Raw genomic sequence first — 14069 nt, 5'->3', positions numbered from 1 at the left:
CTAGTAGTTAGTGATTCAAAAGGCATATAATATATAAGAGTAAAATCGAGAATAACATAGATTTGTAATGTGATGTCGTAAAAACTAACCGGAAACAAGGAAGGAGCATTTGAGGCCGCTGTGGCGCAACGCAATGCCTAGAGAATTCGGCCGAAAGTGAGGAACGGAAGTGTTTAAACGGGAACGGAGTGTCTTAACACTTAAGTAGATTCGGATACAGTGTGAGGCTACAAAATACGAAACGTCAGGTAGTAGGAAACGCTACATGTTACTGAAGCTTATAAAAAAATGGATATTCATTTTATAAAATCCTAGATTTAAGCAAGCATTCTTAATAAATGACTGCAGAGTAAACAAGTTAGCTTACGTAGAAGCGGGCGGCGGCCGATCGAAATTAGATTAATATAAAAAAAACACATTTACCTCACGTTCCTTTTCCAGTGAATAATCTTTCTTGGTTTTTTCCTAAAGAAAGTCTGATGGCTCCGAGCCAGTCTGCGGTATCGGCGCTGCGATGCAATATATTTTCCGCTTTATCTTTTTATTTTAACAGCTACTAAAATGTATTGATTAGTACAAATATGGGGCCACAAAAAATGTGTCTGTCTTTTGTTTTCAGTTAAAATAACAGTTATATAGCTATACAATATTCTTTATTACCACATATATCCAAAACCGGTGAGTAGATTTCCATAATCGAGGGATCGTTACACGTGCCTTTGACGCTCACGTATTAAGTGTCCGAGGTGTCTCAATACAAGGATTTCAAAATAGTATATCATGATTTTCATTACTATAATACTAATAAAAATAATACAATGAGGAAGTTTAAAAACATGCGCCCGAGGAGAAGCAGTGATAGCCTCATCTTGTGGACTGTAAAAGAGGGTTCAAATCCTTCCGATAGTTCATATCGAAGGAGTTACTCCTTCAATGAAGCAATAGAACTAAACAGAAAAAAAACAAAACAAGTGAAATTTAAATGGATCCCGACTTTTTAACCTAATGAACTATTTATTAGTTTTATTATATTGGGTTATTTTGGGTTATAATTAAACTTAAGGTTTCCATTATTGTTATGAATTTTTATGCTAATGGAAAAGCATAATCTCCTCTCCCTCTAAAATCGGGCAATAATAAATTTAAAAGGAGGTTCGAATCACTAGCAGATTCTGTAAGAAACTTGTTTAATAAACTATTTATTTGTTATTTATCTATCAACTATATATACTACACTCACTATTGTATCCACAAGTGCATTCAAAAGCTTTTAACAGTAAATTGAGGAACAAAGCTAATTTTGATAGTGATTGTATAATGTACTCGTACACGCATGTACTCGCAGAAGCACTCTCTATATAAGTTTGTTTTGTTTGGTTCCAGGTGAGTCCTTTTGTCCATGATGAGGTCCCTCGCTGGGCGAGTGGAGTGAGACTCCTAATGTTATTCTAGAGGTAACTATATTTCTACTTTGCTCAAAGAAAATGGGTTTGTCGTTATTTTTTTAGTATGTAAGTTATTCTGTGAACGAGTTTAGCATATTTAAATTTTAACTTTAATTTTATAAGTACCTATAGTTTAGTTAATTTTACAAATAGATTATAAATGTAAAAATATTTGTAAGAATATAGACAAGGATCCATGATATTTATTTAAAAAGAAATATAAAAGGAATTGATATTAGTATATAATATGATAATGATTTTAAATATAATTCAACTGTCACCAAGCCGCGGAAAGAAGAAAGAAACATTTATGTTTGTGTCATCGGAAAACGTATTTAATTACAATTACAATTAGGAGAAGGATCTAAAATTCAAAGAAACTGAAGTTACCACTTTCAAGCTACATCAAGCACTAAGTCGCCTACGCCATTTGTGTCACCTACAAAGCTTCAACGTTCTCTTTTGTTTAGTTTCTTGGCTTATCACTCATAACTTCATCTCAAGAATTCCATAGACACGACTCACGTTGTACACTGACTGCGCGCGACAGTTGCGGGTTTGATTTCCTTTCCTTGACTGAGGGAACGAATTGTATTTTAAATTATTTCCACTTCTCTGCTGTGGTTGGCATAGTGGATTATTGACATCGCAGCATAGAAACATTGGGGAACGGAGAGTCTTAACACTAGTAACCTAGTGCCTCCTTAATAAACCTTACAAATAAAAAAAATAAGTAAGAAAACAATAAAAAGAAATTGTAAGCAGAAAAAATATTCGCCGACTATTCAAATGTTATATGAATATGACATTTTCTCAGCATCTCGCAGAAAAATGGCGACCTTTAACTCGCAGTGACGTAATGTTATTGCTGAAAAATCTCCGTTTCGAGGGACCCTCGGATATGAAATACCTTTTTAGGTACAACTTATGGAGATCGCTTTGAGAACGTCACGTCACGTTACATATACTATATGTCATTGTGGGGCATCCACGTCGTCTTTAGTTTGATTAGTTGAGGTAATCGTGGGTCTAGTGGGGCTTTGAGTATCCTATATAAATAAAACTAATAATAGCTTCGCGCTGAAATCGATCCTAAAAACGGGAAATCGAGATGAGCTAGTAATATCAACAAATATTATTTCGAACTCATTACATTGAGTGAGATAAAGTAAATAGTTTGTTTTGCTACAAGTGATCGTAATAAAAAACAGTATCTATCTATATAATATTTTCCTTTTATTTGGTCCATGCATGTCCCTCATATGTTATGGTAAGCAAAGAGAAGCTAGTGTTAAGAAATAGCTTCACAAAATCACTATAATGTACTTTCTTCCAACATGTCACGAATACCCTAAAAAGCGATATTCTCATATTAAAGGTAATATTAATTCTCTAATCAATCCGCTGTCGTGTATCCGTGTCGCCTCTTGCTGTACGAGTTGTTGTGAAGTCGAACCCCATTTAGTTGGTATATTGGTGTTTCCCGCACACGTGTGCCCCCCAGGCAGGGTGGAGCGAGTGCTAAGACATTCCGTTGCCATGCTTTGTCTTTTTACCAGAGCGAGCTATCTTATTTTCAATTATCTTATTCCCCGGAGTGGGAATCGAACCAGTCGTGTTTCTTTTTTTTTATAAGAAGCAACTTAAACTTTTAATTTAATAGTCACCTTGCCACTATAAAAAAATGATGTATGAACCAAAACATATGGATGAACAATAACACTAGACATGACGTCAAACATACATATTGTACGTGAAGCATATTTGACCTTTGAAGCGGTAAAAGTGAAGCAAAATATTTGCCAAACTGAGCGAGTGTCTCGGAAGTAGTTCCGTGAGCGGAATAATGATCAAACACGAGGGACGCGTGATAACGCGTGATAAAGTGTTGATAACGCGGATACGCCTCCTGTAGGTGCTGATAACGGAGTTATGTAACATTGTATTAGGTTGAGGACGTAGTGGCGCAGGGTTATAATATCTGAGTGTAGACGTTATTGTTTCGGTTCTATTTCAACACGGGGAAAAGTTTATATTAAAATTATGTTCATTTTGCCGCTCCGGTAGACGACAACGTTGGGTTTCGCCACTAAACATGTAATGTCTCGAAAATTGGATGGAAAGTAGGAATTGGAGTGATTTAACATTATGTTCCCTTTGCCTACCTTTATTGCATAACTTAAGCTTACGTTGATTTTTTAACGGAAAATAACCAGTTCACTTTTATGAATATGAGAAAAGAAAACATTTTCTATAATTTAAATATTTTATCATGTTCGTATTATCTTCTAAGAAAATCAATCTCTTCACAATAAAGAAATACTAAGCCTAATATATACATCGTTCGTTTAATAAAATAACCGATTTCGTAATATTTTTGTTACAATAAATGGAAGGTAAGCATTATTGAATTATTTATATATTTTATAAAAGTAGATTATCGTAAATCGTACGAGAGGTAAAGCTATTATTGCAAGATATCATGTCTGAAGGAATATTCATATTAATTTGTAAGCTTTTTAAATATTATATTGATATCCTAACACTAGGTTCTCAGTTTCCCTCTGCATGCAGCGTGAAGCTAGCGTGGAGTGAGCTGTTTCAATTTTCCCGCTCTGGTTACACAAATTGTGACCTTAAGTTCCAAAAAACAGAGTGTCTCAATATTAAGTCCTATTTGCTTATAATGCCAAAAAAACACACATTGCAAGCAGTATAATATCTTTCGATACAAATGTATTTCTTAAAATGCTTTAAATTAATTCTTATAATACATTAATAATTTCTTTCACATTTAAACATCGTGGAATTTAAACCTTGTAATATTTTAAACATTCCCCCACTTAAATTTTACGCACAAAATACACTTCTTTCACAATAATAAATGATTTTTTTTCCTTTAAAATCTTGAATTAGTCGCGCCTCAGCGTTGTTAAGAACTCTCCTTGCGCCTCACAATTGTTTTTTTTATTATTTGTCAGCTTTAGATTAGAAATGTGATTGAATCGTACAAAGGAATTAACACGTGTTGCTTTCACCTTGATACACAATTTTTTTATATCATTATTTTTATAAGTATATAATATTATAATATGTGGATATGGATATCTTGATTTTGATTTAGTGGTTTCCAGTTTTAGCTAAGTTCTTAGGGAATTTGATTAAAAAAAAAATCATATATATTTGCATATTTTTATGCGATTTCTGTAGATCAATTCGACTGTATTTTTAACCGATTTTGATAACCGATTCTTTTTTTATTTGAAAGCTGATGCTTCTCGTGTGGTGTGGTCCAGTTCTGACAACGTTATCCATAGAAAATCATATAAGTCTTAAATTCGTATTAACCATGTGCACAACCAATGGTCTGAGGCAAATCTGTTATGGTGTCATGAAATGTACGTCACCTACCGATACATCGTACCGAATATGATGATGATCAACTTGAGAACTTTAGAAGAGGCACCTTACACTTAGACGGGCTATGACTGTAATTGGGGGTCTGATAATCTCAACGATTTAAAGTTACCTTTCGTAGGACTTACTTCATCCTCTTCAATATGCCAAAATGTCAGTTTGTAAGTAAAACCAGCAGACAACCACTGCCTATTAGTGCTGAATTGGCACGCTCGGGACGCCATAAGTAAAGAGCAACAACAACAACCATTGTCTTCTCATTTGAGAAGCACCATGTTATATCAGCAAGGTGTACTCATGAACTACAATCGTCAAATAATTTATATTTTTTTAACAAAAAAACTGACTTAAACTGTAAACTAAAAAGTAAAAAATATATTGACTGTCAACAATCTTACTACAATGTAAAATTACGAAACCAATTTGTTTTACTTGGCACCGACTTCAAACTTATAAAATATTTATCTCATTGTTTTTGTTTTACTGAATCAGAATACGTTTTACTTTATGTTAAGTAATATTTATTTTTACTTTTTAGCTTATTTATAACATGTCTGCATCCAACAATAGCTCCGCTATCCATTTGCCAACCATATTGAAGACTTACGTAGGTGAGAGAACATAACTAAATGTTACTTCATTATAAATTATAGAACAAAGTAAGGTTAATATTTATGAAAAAAATATATAAAAATTAATCTTTATTTGTAGAAAAAGTAACGCTTGGGTCTTTACTATATAAAAAGGATAAACTTATTACTTTTTTTTACTAAAACAAAATAGAAAAACGAGCTCGTTCATTTTACTCTAAAATTACAAGTTAATGTGTAAAACACTAACTTTGTCTAAGTTTTAAGGGTATCAAAGATTCCTTTGTCCGCCCTAGGCTCCAAACCGCCCTAGGGTACGCCGCCCTCGGTTAGTATAGTTAAAATTATTCCAACCTACATCGAGGCTACTTTTATAATACAAGAGGCAAGAATTCATTTATACAATAATATTCCAGTCAGCAATCAAAGAGTATAAAATAACATAAAATATGGAATAATGTTTTGTATAATACATTAAAATGAATGAGCACACAATCATTTAAATTTCCACAGCTTTGTATGAGCGCGTGCGGTCAGGAGTGCTTTATCAAAATGAAAATATTATTGAAATAATAAAATTGCTCGCCGCTATCGGACCAAATGCGTATTTTTTTGTTGTTACCAACGAGGGTTCACACAGTGAAGTTTTTTGGTAATTCACGTGTGTTTTAGTATATCTTTCGCATATTGTATAATTGATATGAAATGCCTAACGATAAGTTATATGCAGAAGAAATATAGTGTCAAGACACTCCCTTGCATGTTGAGTGACGGACTTCAACGCGCTTTACAATCAGGCTTTGTATGGTGACTAGAAGAGAACCAGAGGGAACTAGAGGAACCTACAACCGTCGCGTTTAGTCGCGTGAGGCAGGTGTGGCTGTTTTGAACAACTTCAGTGATAAAGGGACGGGAAAGGGGCGCGAGTTTTAATTATCGCTCAGTAGTGCTTTGTACAATCAAACAATTTACTTTCTTCTTATCTGTGTTGCATGCGGGCGGGCGCTCAGGCGGGCGGGCGGTCCGTCGCTCAGTCCTGGTGTAGTGTGTGTTGAATCATTTACGGATCACTGGCTCTGAGCAATGACTTTAATTAAATTATAGGTAAATTTCTGTTGAGAATATATTATCTTGCAGACAAATGTTTATGTTTTAAGCTTAAATTTTGTTTATTTTTTAACTTCACTCTGTATCCCGCATACAGCAGGTGAAGAGCAGCTTGCAGAGTGAACCACTGCTAAGACACTCCGTCATGCACCACAACATTTTCAACATGTAGTGAGTTGGGTATCGGAACTTACAAATTATGAAAGGATAAGATATTCATATAAAACATATATGAGATAAAAATGAATTTCTTGTAAAGAAAGTCAAAAGTCATTATATAATCTTTGACTGTTCCTAAATTTTTAATATTTAAAGTATGTAAAAAACTTAATTATACAAAAAATGACTATTTGATAAACTTAATATAATTTTAAAAACATAACATGAATATTGTACAAGTAAAATAAAAATTGTCGACACGACAGCGCCCGATTGCAAATACGATGAGTGTAGGTTCAATAGGTCCTTTCATTTCAAAAGCGTGCCGTTGAGTTCCATCGCTCAACCTTACCTCAACCTAATATATTAAAAGCGGTAAGGGGAACTACAAAATTAGGTTTCTTCTGATTCTGGTAGGTACTCTGCCCACCTTACTATGCGGGAAAACCTACTCCGCTTACATGAAGATACATTTCTATTCCCCTTTTTCCGCCGAATACTGGAGACACTGCGTGTTTAATACTTTTTATAAAAGAGAACATGTTTAGACTGTTAAAAATTCTTGTTGTGACACAAAAAACCTGTACGTGTCATGGAATTTTCAGCTTCCTCACTCGTCAAGCGTCGTTAACAGTACGAGTATGCCACAGCACGTTTACTATTTTCGAGATAACTAGGATTTAGGTTAGGTGTTCATTTACTATGTTAATGGGAAAATGCAAAAGAAAGTTGTCTTATAAGTTTCTAGAAAATTAAATAAATATAACTTATTTTTTATTTCTACTCTGCATCCCGTATATTGCAGGTTAGGCAAAGGGAATCACAATGTATTATCCATCCGTTCTTTATTTTCCACCCAAATTTCGAGGCATTGCAGTGGCGGACCTTACCGCCACGCTCTGGAACCATAGCGAGGTAACGAACATAATTTATTGTACCGAGTGGGAATTGAACCCCACAACCTCAGACCTCAATAAAATCTTTAGTTAGAAAAATTGTTATGCTATTAACAGTTACATAGTTATTACAATTATTCGTGAAGGGCCACAGTAAGGTTCAATTATCCTATATCTTATAAAACAAAGTCGCTTTTCGTGTGTGTCTGTTGTTTCTAACTCTTCTTTTAAACCACCCAACGGATTTTAATGCGGTTTTCACCATTAAGTCGAGTATTTTTCATAGAAGGTTTATATATAGTTTATTATTTGTACATTCTTATGTAAATTAACATAAATACTTTAAATGTGTATAAAGTCCTACCCGTTGAGCAGTGGCGGACTAAGGGGGGGGGGGGGGGCAGGGGCGGTCCGCCCCGGGCCTCGGGTACTGGGGGGCCTCCAAATGGTGCAAATTCCCTTGATCAAATCCTAAATAAGCCTTTGAAAAAACGCATAGTATCTACTTAAGAGGAAGTTTGAGGTTGGAGGGGGCCTCCAATAAACAAATAAGTACAGGGATTAGTGCAGCCTGTACCGGTAGTTTACATTATATTAATTAAAATTACTTTTATATTTCTATTCTTCATTTAGTTTGCATGTGGTCCCAGTTTCGTAGTTTTTTACTTCAAGTTCCTAGGGCCTCCAGACCGACGTCATTTTATAAAAGTTTGCGTACTCACTAACCTGAAAGTGGGGCCCTTCCAGAAGTAGTGCAAAATAAAGGTACATCTCTGTCTGGGAGGATGATTGAGCCATCAGATCGGTTTAGGTGCTTATAAGGGGTCTTAAAATAGGTCATAAATAATATATGTAAAATTATAGCGTACTTTTTCCAAAGTGGTTTTGGAAGTCAAATGGCAGTTGCTCCATTTAAAAACCGCCATCCGCCGCTAATATGGAACGCAACAACGTGTCAAGTACGAACACTGCTTAAAACGTTAGTACCCAGACAGAAACTCCGCTTTGCAACGTGGAATATTGGCGCTCTAACCGGCCGACGCAGAGAATTCGCAGATGTACTTATAAGACTTCGGGTCCAGTGTGCTTTCCTCCAGGAAGCTTGCAATAAGTCCCGCAATAACGGACAAGGTTACCAGCTTATATACACCGGGTCACCCTCAGGTAAAAACGGTGTGGCAGTAGGTCTTTCTGAAGAGTTTCAGAACTGGCTTCTTGAAACTGATGATCGCTGCAATAGCTTGATGCATATAAGTGTGCTGATTGAAGGCGTAACTACATACTAAATTAGTGCCTATGCGCCGGAGACCGGCTGTAGCGTGTCCGAAAAACTGGATCTGATCTAGCCGTCGCGAATATGTTCTTCCAAAATAACCCTCAGCACCGTATTACGTATAAATTGGGTCCGAAGAAAAAATAGCTGAGAAACGTAAGGCTCGGATCAAGTGGCCCAATTGAACCGATGCAGACTGACTTCCTAGCAGAGGTGATGGTTGATATACAAGAGCATACCTGTTATTTTATACGGCAGTGAATGCTAGCCAGCACTATCTCGGCACATTCAGGAGCTTCTCGTCACGGAAATGAAGATGCTAAGGTGGATGTCCGGTGTAAACGGTATGACCGCAATCGTAACCCATTCATTCGAGGTAGTCTTGGAGTCCGTGACGTAGCGGATAAACTCCAAGAGCATTGCCTGAGATGGTTTGGCCACGTTACGCGAATGCAAATACCATGCTACATCAGGCCCTGGAGACCTATCGAACACCGAAGAATGCGCTAATTGGATGTTATGATACAGGACATGAGAGCCAATGGACTCACCACCGAGGCAATTAAGACCGTGCAAAATGGAGCAGGTTGAGTAGGAAGGCAGACCCCGGAAATCTCCAGGATTAATGCCAAGAAGAAGAAGTATAGCGTATTTTGTCCCAATTTTAAACAATGTTTAGGACGTCTGGCAAGAGTAAAGCTTACATAAAGGGTTTGGTTATAATAATTTTTTTTTACATTTTTCTCAAAAACATACTTAAATACGAGCGTTTTTCTTTAACGTAAGTGAGCGTGTACCTTAAATTGGCGCTATCTTTGAAAGGGCCTCACTTTCAAGTTAGTAAGTACGCATACACTCTTACCTACTTATTAGACTATTAATGTTCAAAATTTCAGCTTTCTTTATTTTAGTTTACTTTATACGCGGATTATTACTCTATCGTTGAGACACTTTCGCGCATGCGCTGCTTTAATGGTAAGTACTACAAGAAAAAAAATTACTGGAGTATTGTTCCTTTTAATAAGATCTACAAAAAAGTCCGCGACGGCATGTTCGTATCTTTTAAGAATAACGTGTAGTGATAATGTTTCTGTCTAAAAATAATAATTTCAATATATTTTTTATTGTGAGTCATATTTTTCCATAATGGTATTAATCCTTATCCTTTAAAATACTTTATTAATTTTCTACGTTAAACGAAGATAAAATTTGCTTTTTACAATATTTCGTAATTGCGAATAGTTTTACAGAAAAACGCATTTAGTTGTTGACACATCAGCTGTATGTTACTCAAGTTTCACTTATCCCTTACTCTCAGCATATAAATAAGTTACGTTGGCCATTTAATGTAGATCAAAACTGTCTTTCACTGTTTTTCATTTTAATAAGTACTTTAGAAGTTGTTACAATATCAAAAAATCCTTGCTGCGAAACGGCTCGCCACTCGCCACGCGCCCGCCTGCCTTACACGCATCGGTGGTTCAGTGGTAGAATGCTCGCCTGCCACGCGGGCGGCCCGGGTTCGATTCCCGGCCGATGCATTCTATTTAATTTTCCTCACAGGCAGCCACTTAGTGCTTGCTTTTCATCAGGGACAGAATACCCTCTTGAGAATTAATTCTGGTTAACCACAAGCTCGAAAAAAAAACCCGCCTGCCTGCACGTATTGGATAATTGGAGTTGAATGTATTATTTCAGCGCGATATATTTGGTTTCATATTTTTTGTAGTAGTTATAAGTAGGTAGGTTTTTGTTTATAATTTCTTCCGTTTAAAAATAGTCATTTAACTATATCTTAATAAGTACTTGAAAAAATTTGTAGCACAGATTTAAAATTACGGTTCCTACTAAAAAATCCTTGCTGTGTAAAACAATTGGAAAATCCTTATTGAAACTACGAAAATGCGGGTTGCATTAGGGTTTAATTAATTTTCACATTATCTTAAGTGCTTTGCAAACATACATTATATGAATAATTCAGTAGTAAAAGCGGGCGAAGCCGCAAGAGGGTCGCTAGTTAAAAATAAAGTAAAGCAGCAAATTGTTATAAAACGATAAAACCAAATTATTTTACAACACACGCACAGTTATTCAACAACTCTGAATCATAGAACAAAAACAGCCTTTTATAAATCGGATGAAATTACCTTATTTCTCGCTATAAAACACATTTCATTGCTCACTTAAAGTTCTTTTCTAAATTAAAACTGTAACTGTTTTTTTTTTTTATATTATTATTCTTTAATAAATATATAACATAACAGCGGATGAGTGGTTGTAATTGCTCTATTCTTATTACTCTTTCATAACTATTGCTTGTAGACGTGGGACTACTGTACAGATTTGAATGATGTTTTTCTCTTGTATGGCTTATTAAAACAGGACAGAATCTAGGCTATAATAGATTTTAAAGTCTGGCGAAACTATAAATAATCAAATACAACGTAAATAAACGTTGTTAAACATGGTCAGCATTTTACACTAAGACAAAAAAATTCTGGAACATGCTCAGCCGTGAGTGTCACTCAAACTAGGGAAAGTACAGAAAACTATAGAAAAATTTGTTTATCAAGAATTATGAAAATGCTCATAAAGAAAACGTAGACAAAACTGCAGACGGTTGTTGTATATAAGAATAAATATAAAAAATATATAATGTTAAATAGGTATACTTCTAAGAAGCTTAGTTAGCGGAATATCTGAATACACCACTCTGATAGATTAGATCAATCAACTGGCAGTTGCAGTAAACGCCTCCAAGTGTACACATAAATTGGATAGCGTCTTCATCAATGTAACTAGCAATATATAATAGATAATAATACTATCCAATTATAATTATTGCAATTATTAGTATAGAAACAGGAAACTGTGTTCAGATACTCCGTTTCCGTCTCTCTGCCCAATTCTCGAGAACTTACGTGTTGAGGGGAGGAACTCAACGCCGCACCTTGCCAACTAGAGCGGGGAAACGAAAATGAAGCTTGGATGGAACTCACAAGCCATTAATCTCATGTGAAGTAATGATAATTACAATCTATATTAATATTACAATGCTGAAGAATTTGTATAGTTGAACGTCCTATTTTCAGGAATATTGAACGTGCTATTTTTTCAAGTTCATGAATGATATGTCATATTACGTCATACACAACGTTTCGTTTTCCGACTGACTGATCTGACTAAGCGGGCGAAGTCACGGGTAAAACTTAGTTTTACATAGCTATATATAATATTTTTAGCTTCAGGTTGTGCCCGCACATAGCATGGTAGGCAGAACCTGGGAACCTAGGGTTAATATACTTCCGTACCCAACTCCGATCTCAAACTACGCTTTATCTCATTACCAGAGCGAGGAAATGGAAACATATTTCATTTCCTTGAGTAAGGATCGAACCCACAACCTGTCGCGCTCACAGTCGCTCGCTTGCCTCACTACATACAATATAGTATACACTATATAACTTATCTCATCAGCCAGCTCCAGATTTCAATTAATAGCACAAAGAAATGAGATTGAAAGAAACCGAGAGGTCGTCATAGAGATGGTATATCATCATAACATATCAAACGTTTTTTGGAACATCTGTTTTTGGCGTTTCTTTTTATTTCCATTCCATTTTTATCTTCTTCCGCGTATTTACTCACATCCGAGTGGTAAATCACTGTACTTTTATGCTTTTCAATTATATTACAAACATTAGCCTCAACCCATGCCGTTATATTTTACATGATACCTTTTGTGCGAGAAGTTTAAGATATAACGCTATATATAAAATATTAATCGATTCTCTTTTTAGGTTTAAAAACGCACGGCGCTGAACTCCGCCTAGGTGACGGAGGCACGCGATGTCTCGAATTCGGGTAAAAAGTAGATTATTTTTATATATTAGAATCTAGTTTCGATTCCAATATAAAAAAAGGAAACGTCCAAACGACTACAACACCATGTCAACTATACGATCCTCTAATTTAATAAAATATTATTATTGGATCTGAAGCTAGAGCCAGTTCGTTATAAGTTTTCCCTTTGCCATGATTCATATATGTGTAATAATGGTATAAGTCGGCTGTACTACTAACGACGTGGTCGTGGTCGACAGCTCTTTGACCAATTTGTTAAAACTATTTCTATAAATTGGCCATGTTCAACCATGTCATATTATTAAATTTGAGAAAATAGTAAAAAATTTGCAAAAAATACCATTATTGTATAATCTAAGTGAGTTATAAGTTCAATTGTAACTTAAAGAAATGTAAAATTGTATTTTTAGGCAAACAATTGAGGTCAGTCTGCCAATATTTTTTCTCATTACTCAAATGAGAAAGAAAGTAACCAACAAAGCAGGTGTGGCGATCGTTCTCCACACGCTTTATTTATTTTTTATTTAATAACTAGCGGACGCGCGCAGCTTCGCTTGCGTATTTAAGGGTGAATTCTAATAACCCATGAAACATGTGTTCAATGAAATATTTTTAAGAGTCTAAATTTCACTTTTTATAAAAATCGGTGGCGATTTAAAGATTTTTCCATACAAACTTTCAACCCCTTATTTGCACCCTTAGTGGGTGAATTCTAGAAAACCATGAAACATTTGTTTAATTATATATGTTTAAGAGTCTGAATTTCAAATTTTATAAAAATTGGTGACGATTTATAAAAACCTATACAAACTTTTAACCCCTTATTTGCACCCTTAGGGGGAGAATTCTAGAAAACGATGAAACACGTGTACAATTAAATACTTTTAAAAATCTAAGTTTCAAATTTTATAAAAATCGGTGCCGATTTAATTTTTTTTCCATACAAACTTTGAACCCCTATTTCACCCCTTTAGGGTAAAAATTTTTCAAAATCCCTTCTTAGTGGATGTCCAGATTACGAAAGTAAACTTCTGTCCAAATTTAACGTTTCTACGCACAGCGGTTACGGCTGTGCGTGCGTCTTACCTCAATCAGTGAGGACAAGTCCTTTTATATATATACTAGCGGACGCACGCAGCTTCGCTTGCTTATTTAGGGGTGAATTCTAATAAACTATGAAACACGTGATCAATGAAATATTTTTAAGAGTCTCAATTTAAAATTTTATAAAAATCAGTGGCTATTTAAAGATTTTTCCATACAAACTTTCAACCCCTTATTTGCACCCCTAGGGGATGAATTAAAATAAACCACGAAA

At 35.2% G+C, this 14069-nt stretch overlaps 1 protein-coding gene across 3 annotated transcripts in view; it reads left to right on the top strand.

Annotated features, from left to right (window-relative positions):
* LOC146541823 (neuroligin-4, X-linked-like) overlaps nucleotides 1-14069 on the top strand; it is a 107648-nt gene that overhangs the window by 48160 nt on the left and 45419 nt on the right. Inside the window, exon 1 of one of the 3 annotated variants that reach the window (XM_085194315.1) lies at nucleotides 1377-1454. The exons of the other annotated variants lie outside the window; for them this stretch is intronic. The gene's annotated coding sequence lies outside the window, so the exon portion shown is untranslated. Of the gene's footprint in view, nucleotides 1-1376; nucleotides 1455-14069 lie in introns of those variants that run through there. 3 annotated transcript variants of the gene reach the window in all.

This window comes from Heliconius melpomene, chromosome 1 (assembly GCF_056956725.1).
Source record: "Heliconius melpomene rosina isolate 202511_hmr_F chromosome 1, ASM5695672v1, whole genome shotgun sequence".
Classification (NCBI taxonomy): domain Eukaryota; kingdom Metazoa; phylum Arthropoda; class Insecta; order Lepidoptera; family Nymphalidae; genus Heliconius; species Heliconius melpomene.
The sequence above is the reverse complement of the archived record's forward strand: the minus strand, read 5'-3'. Positions and strand labels throughout refer to the sequence as shown.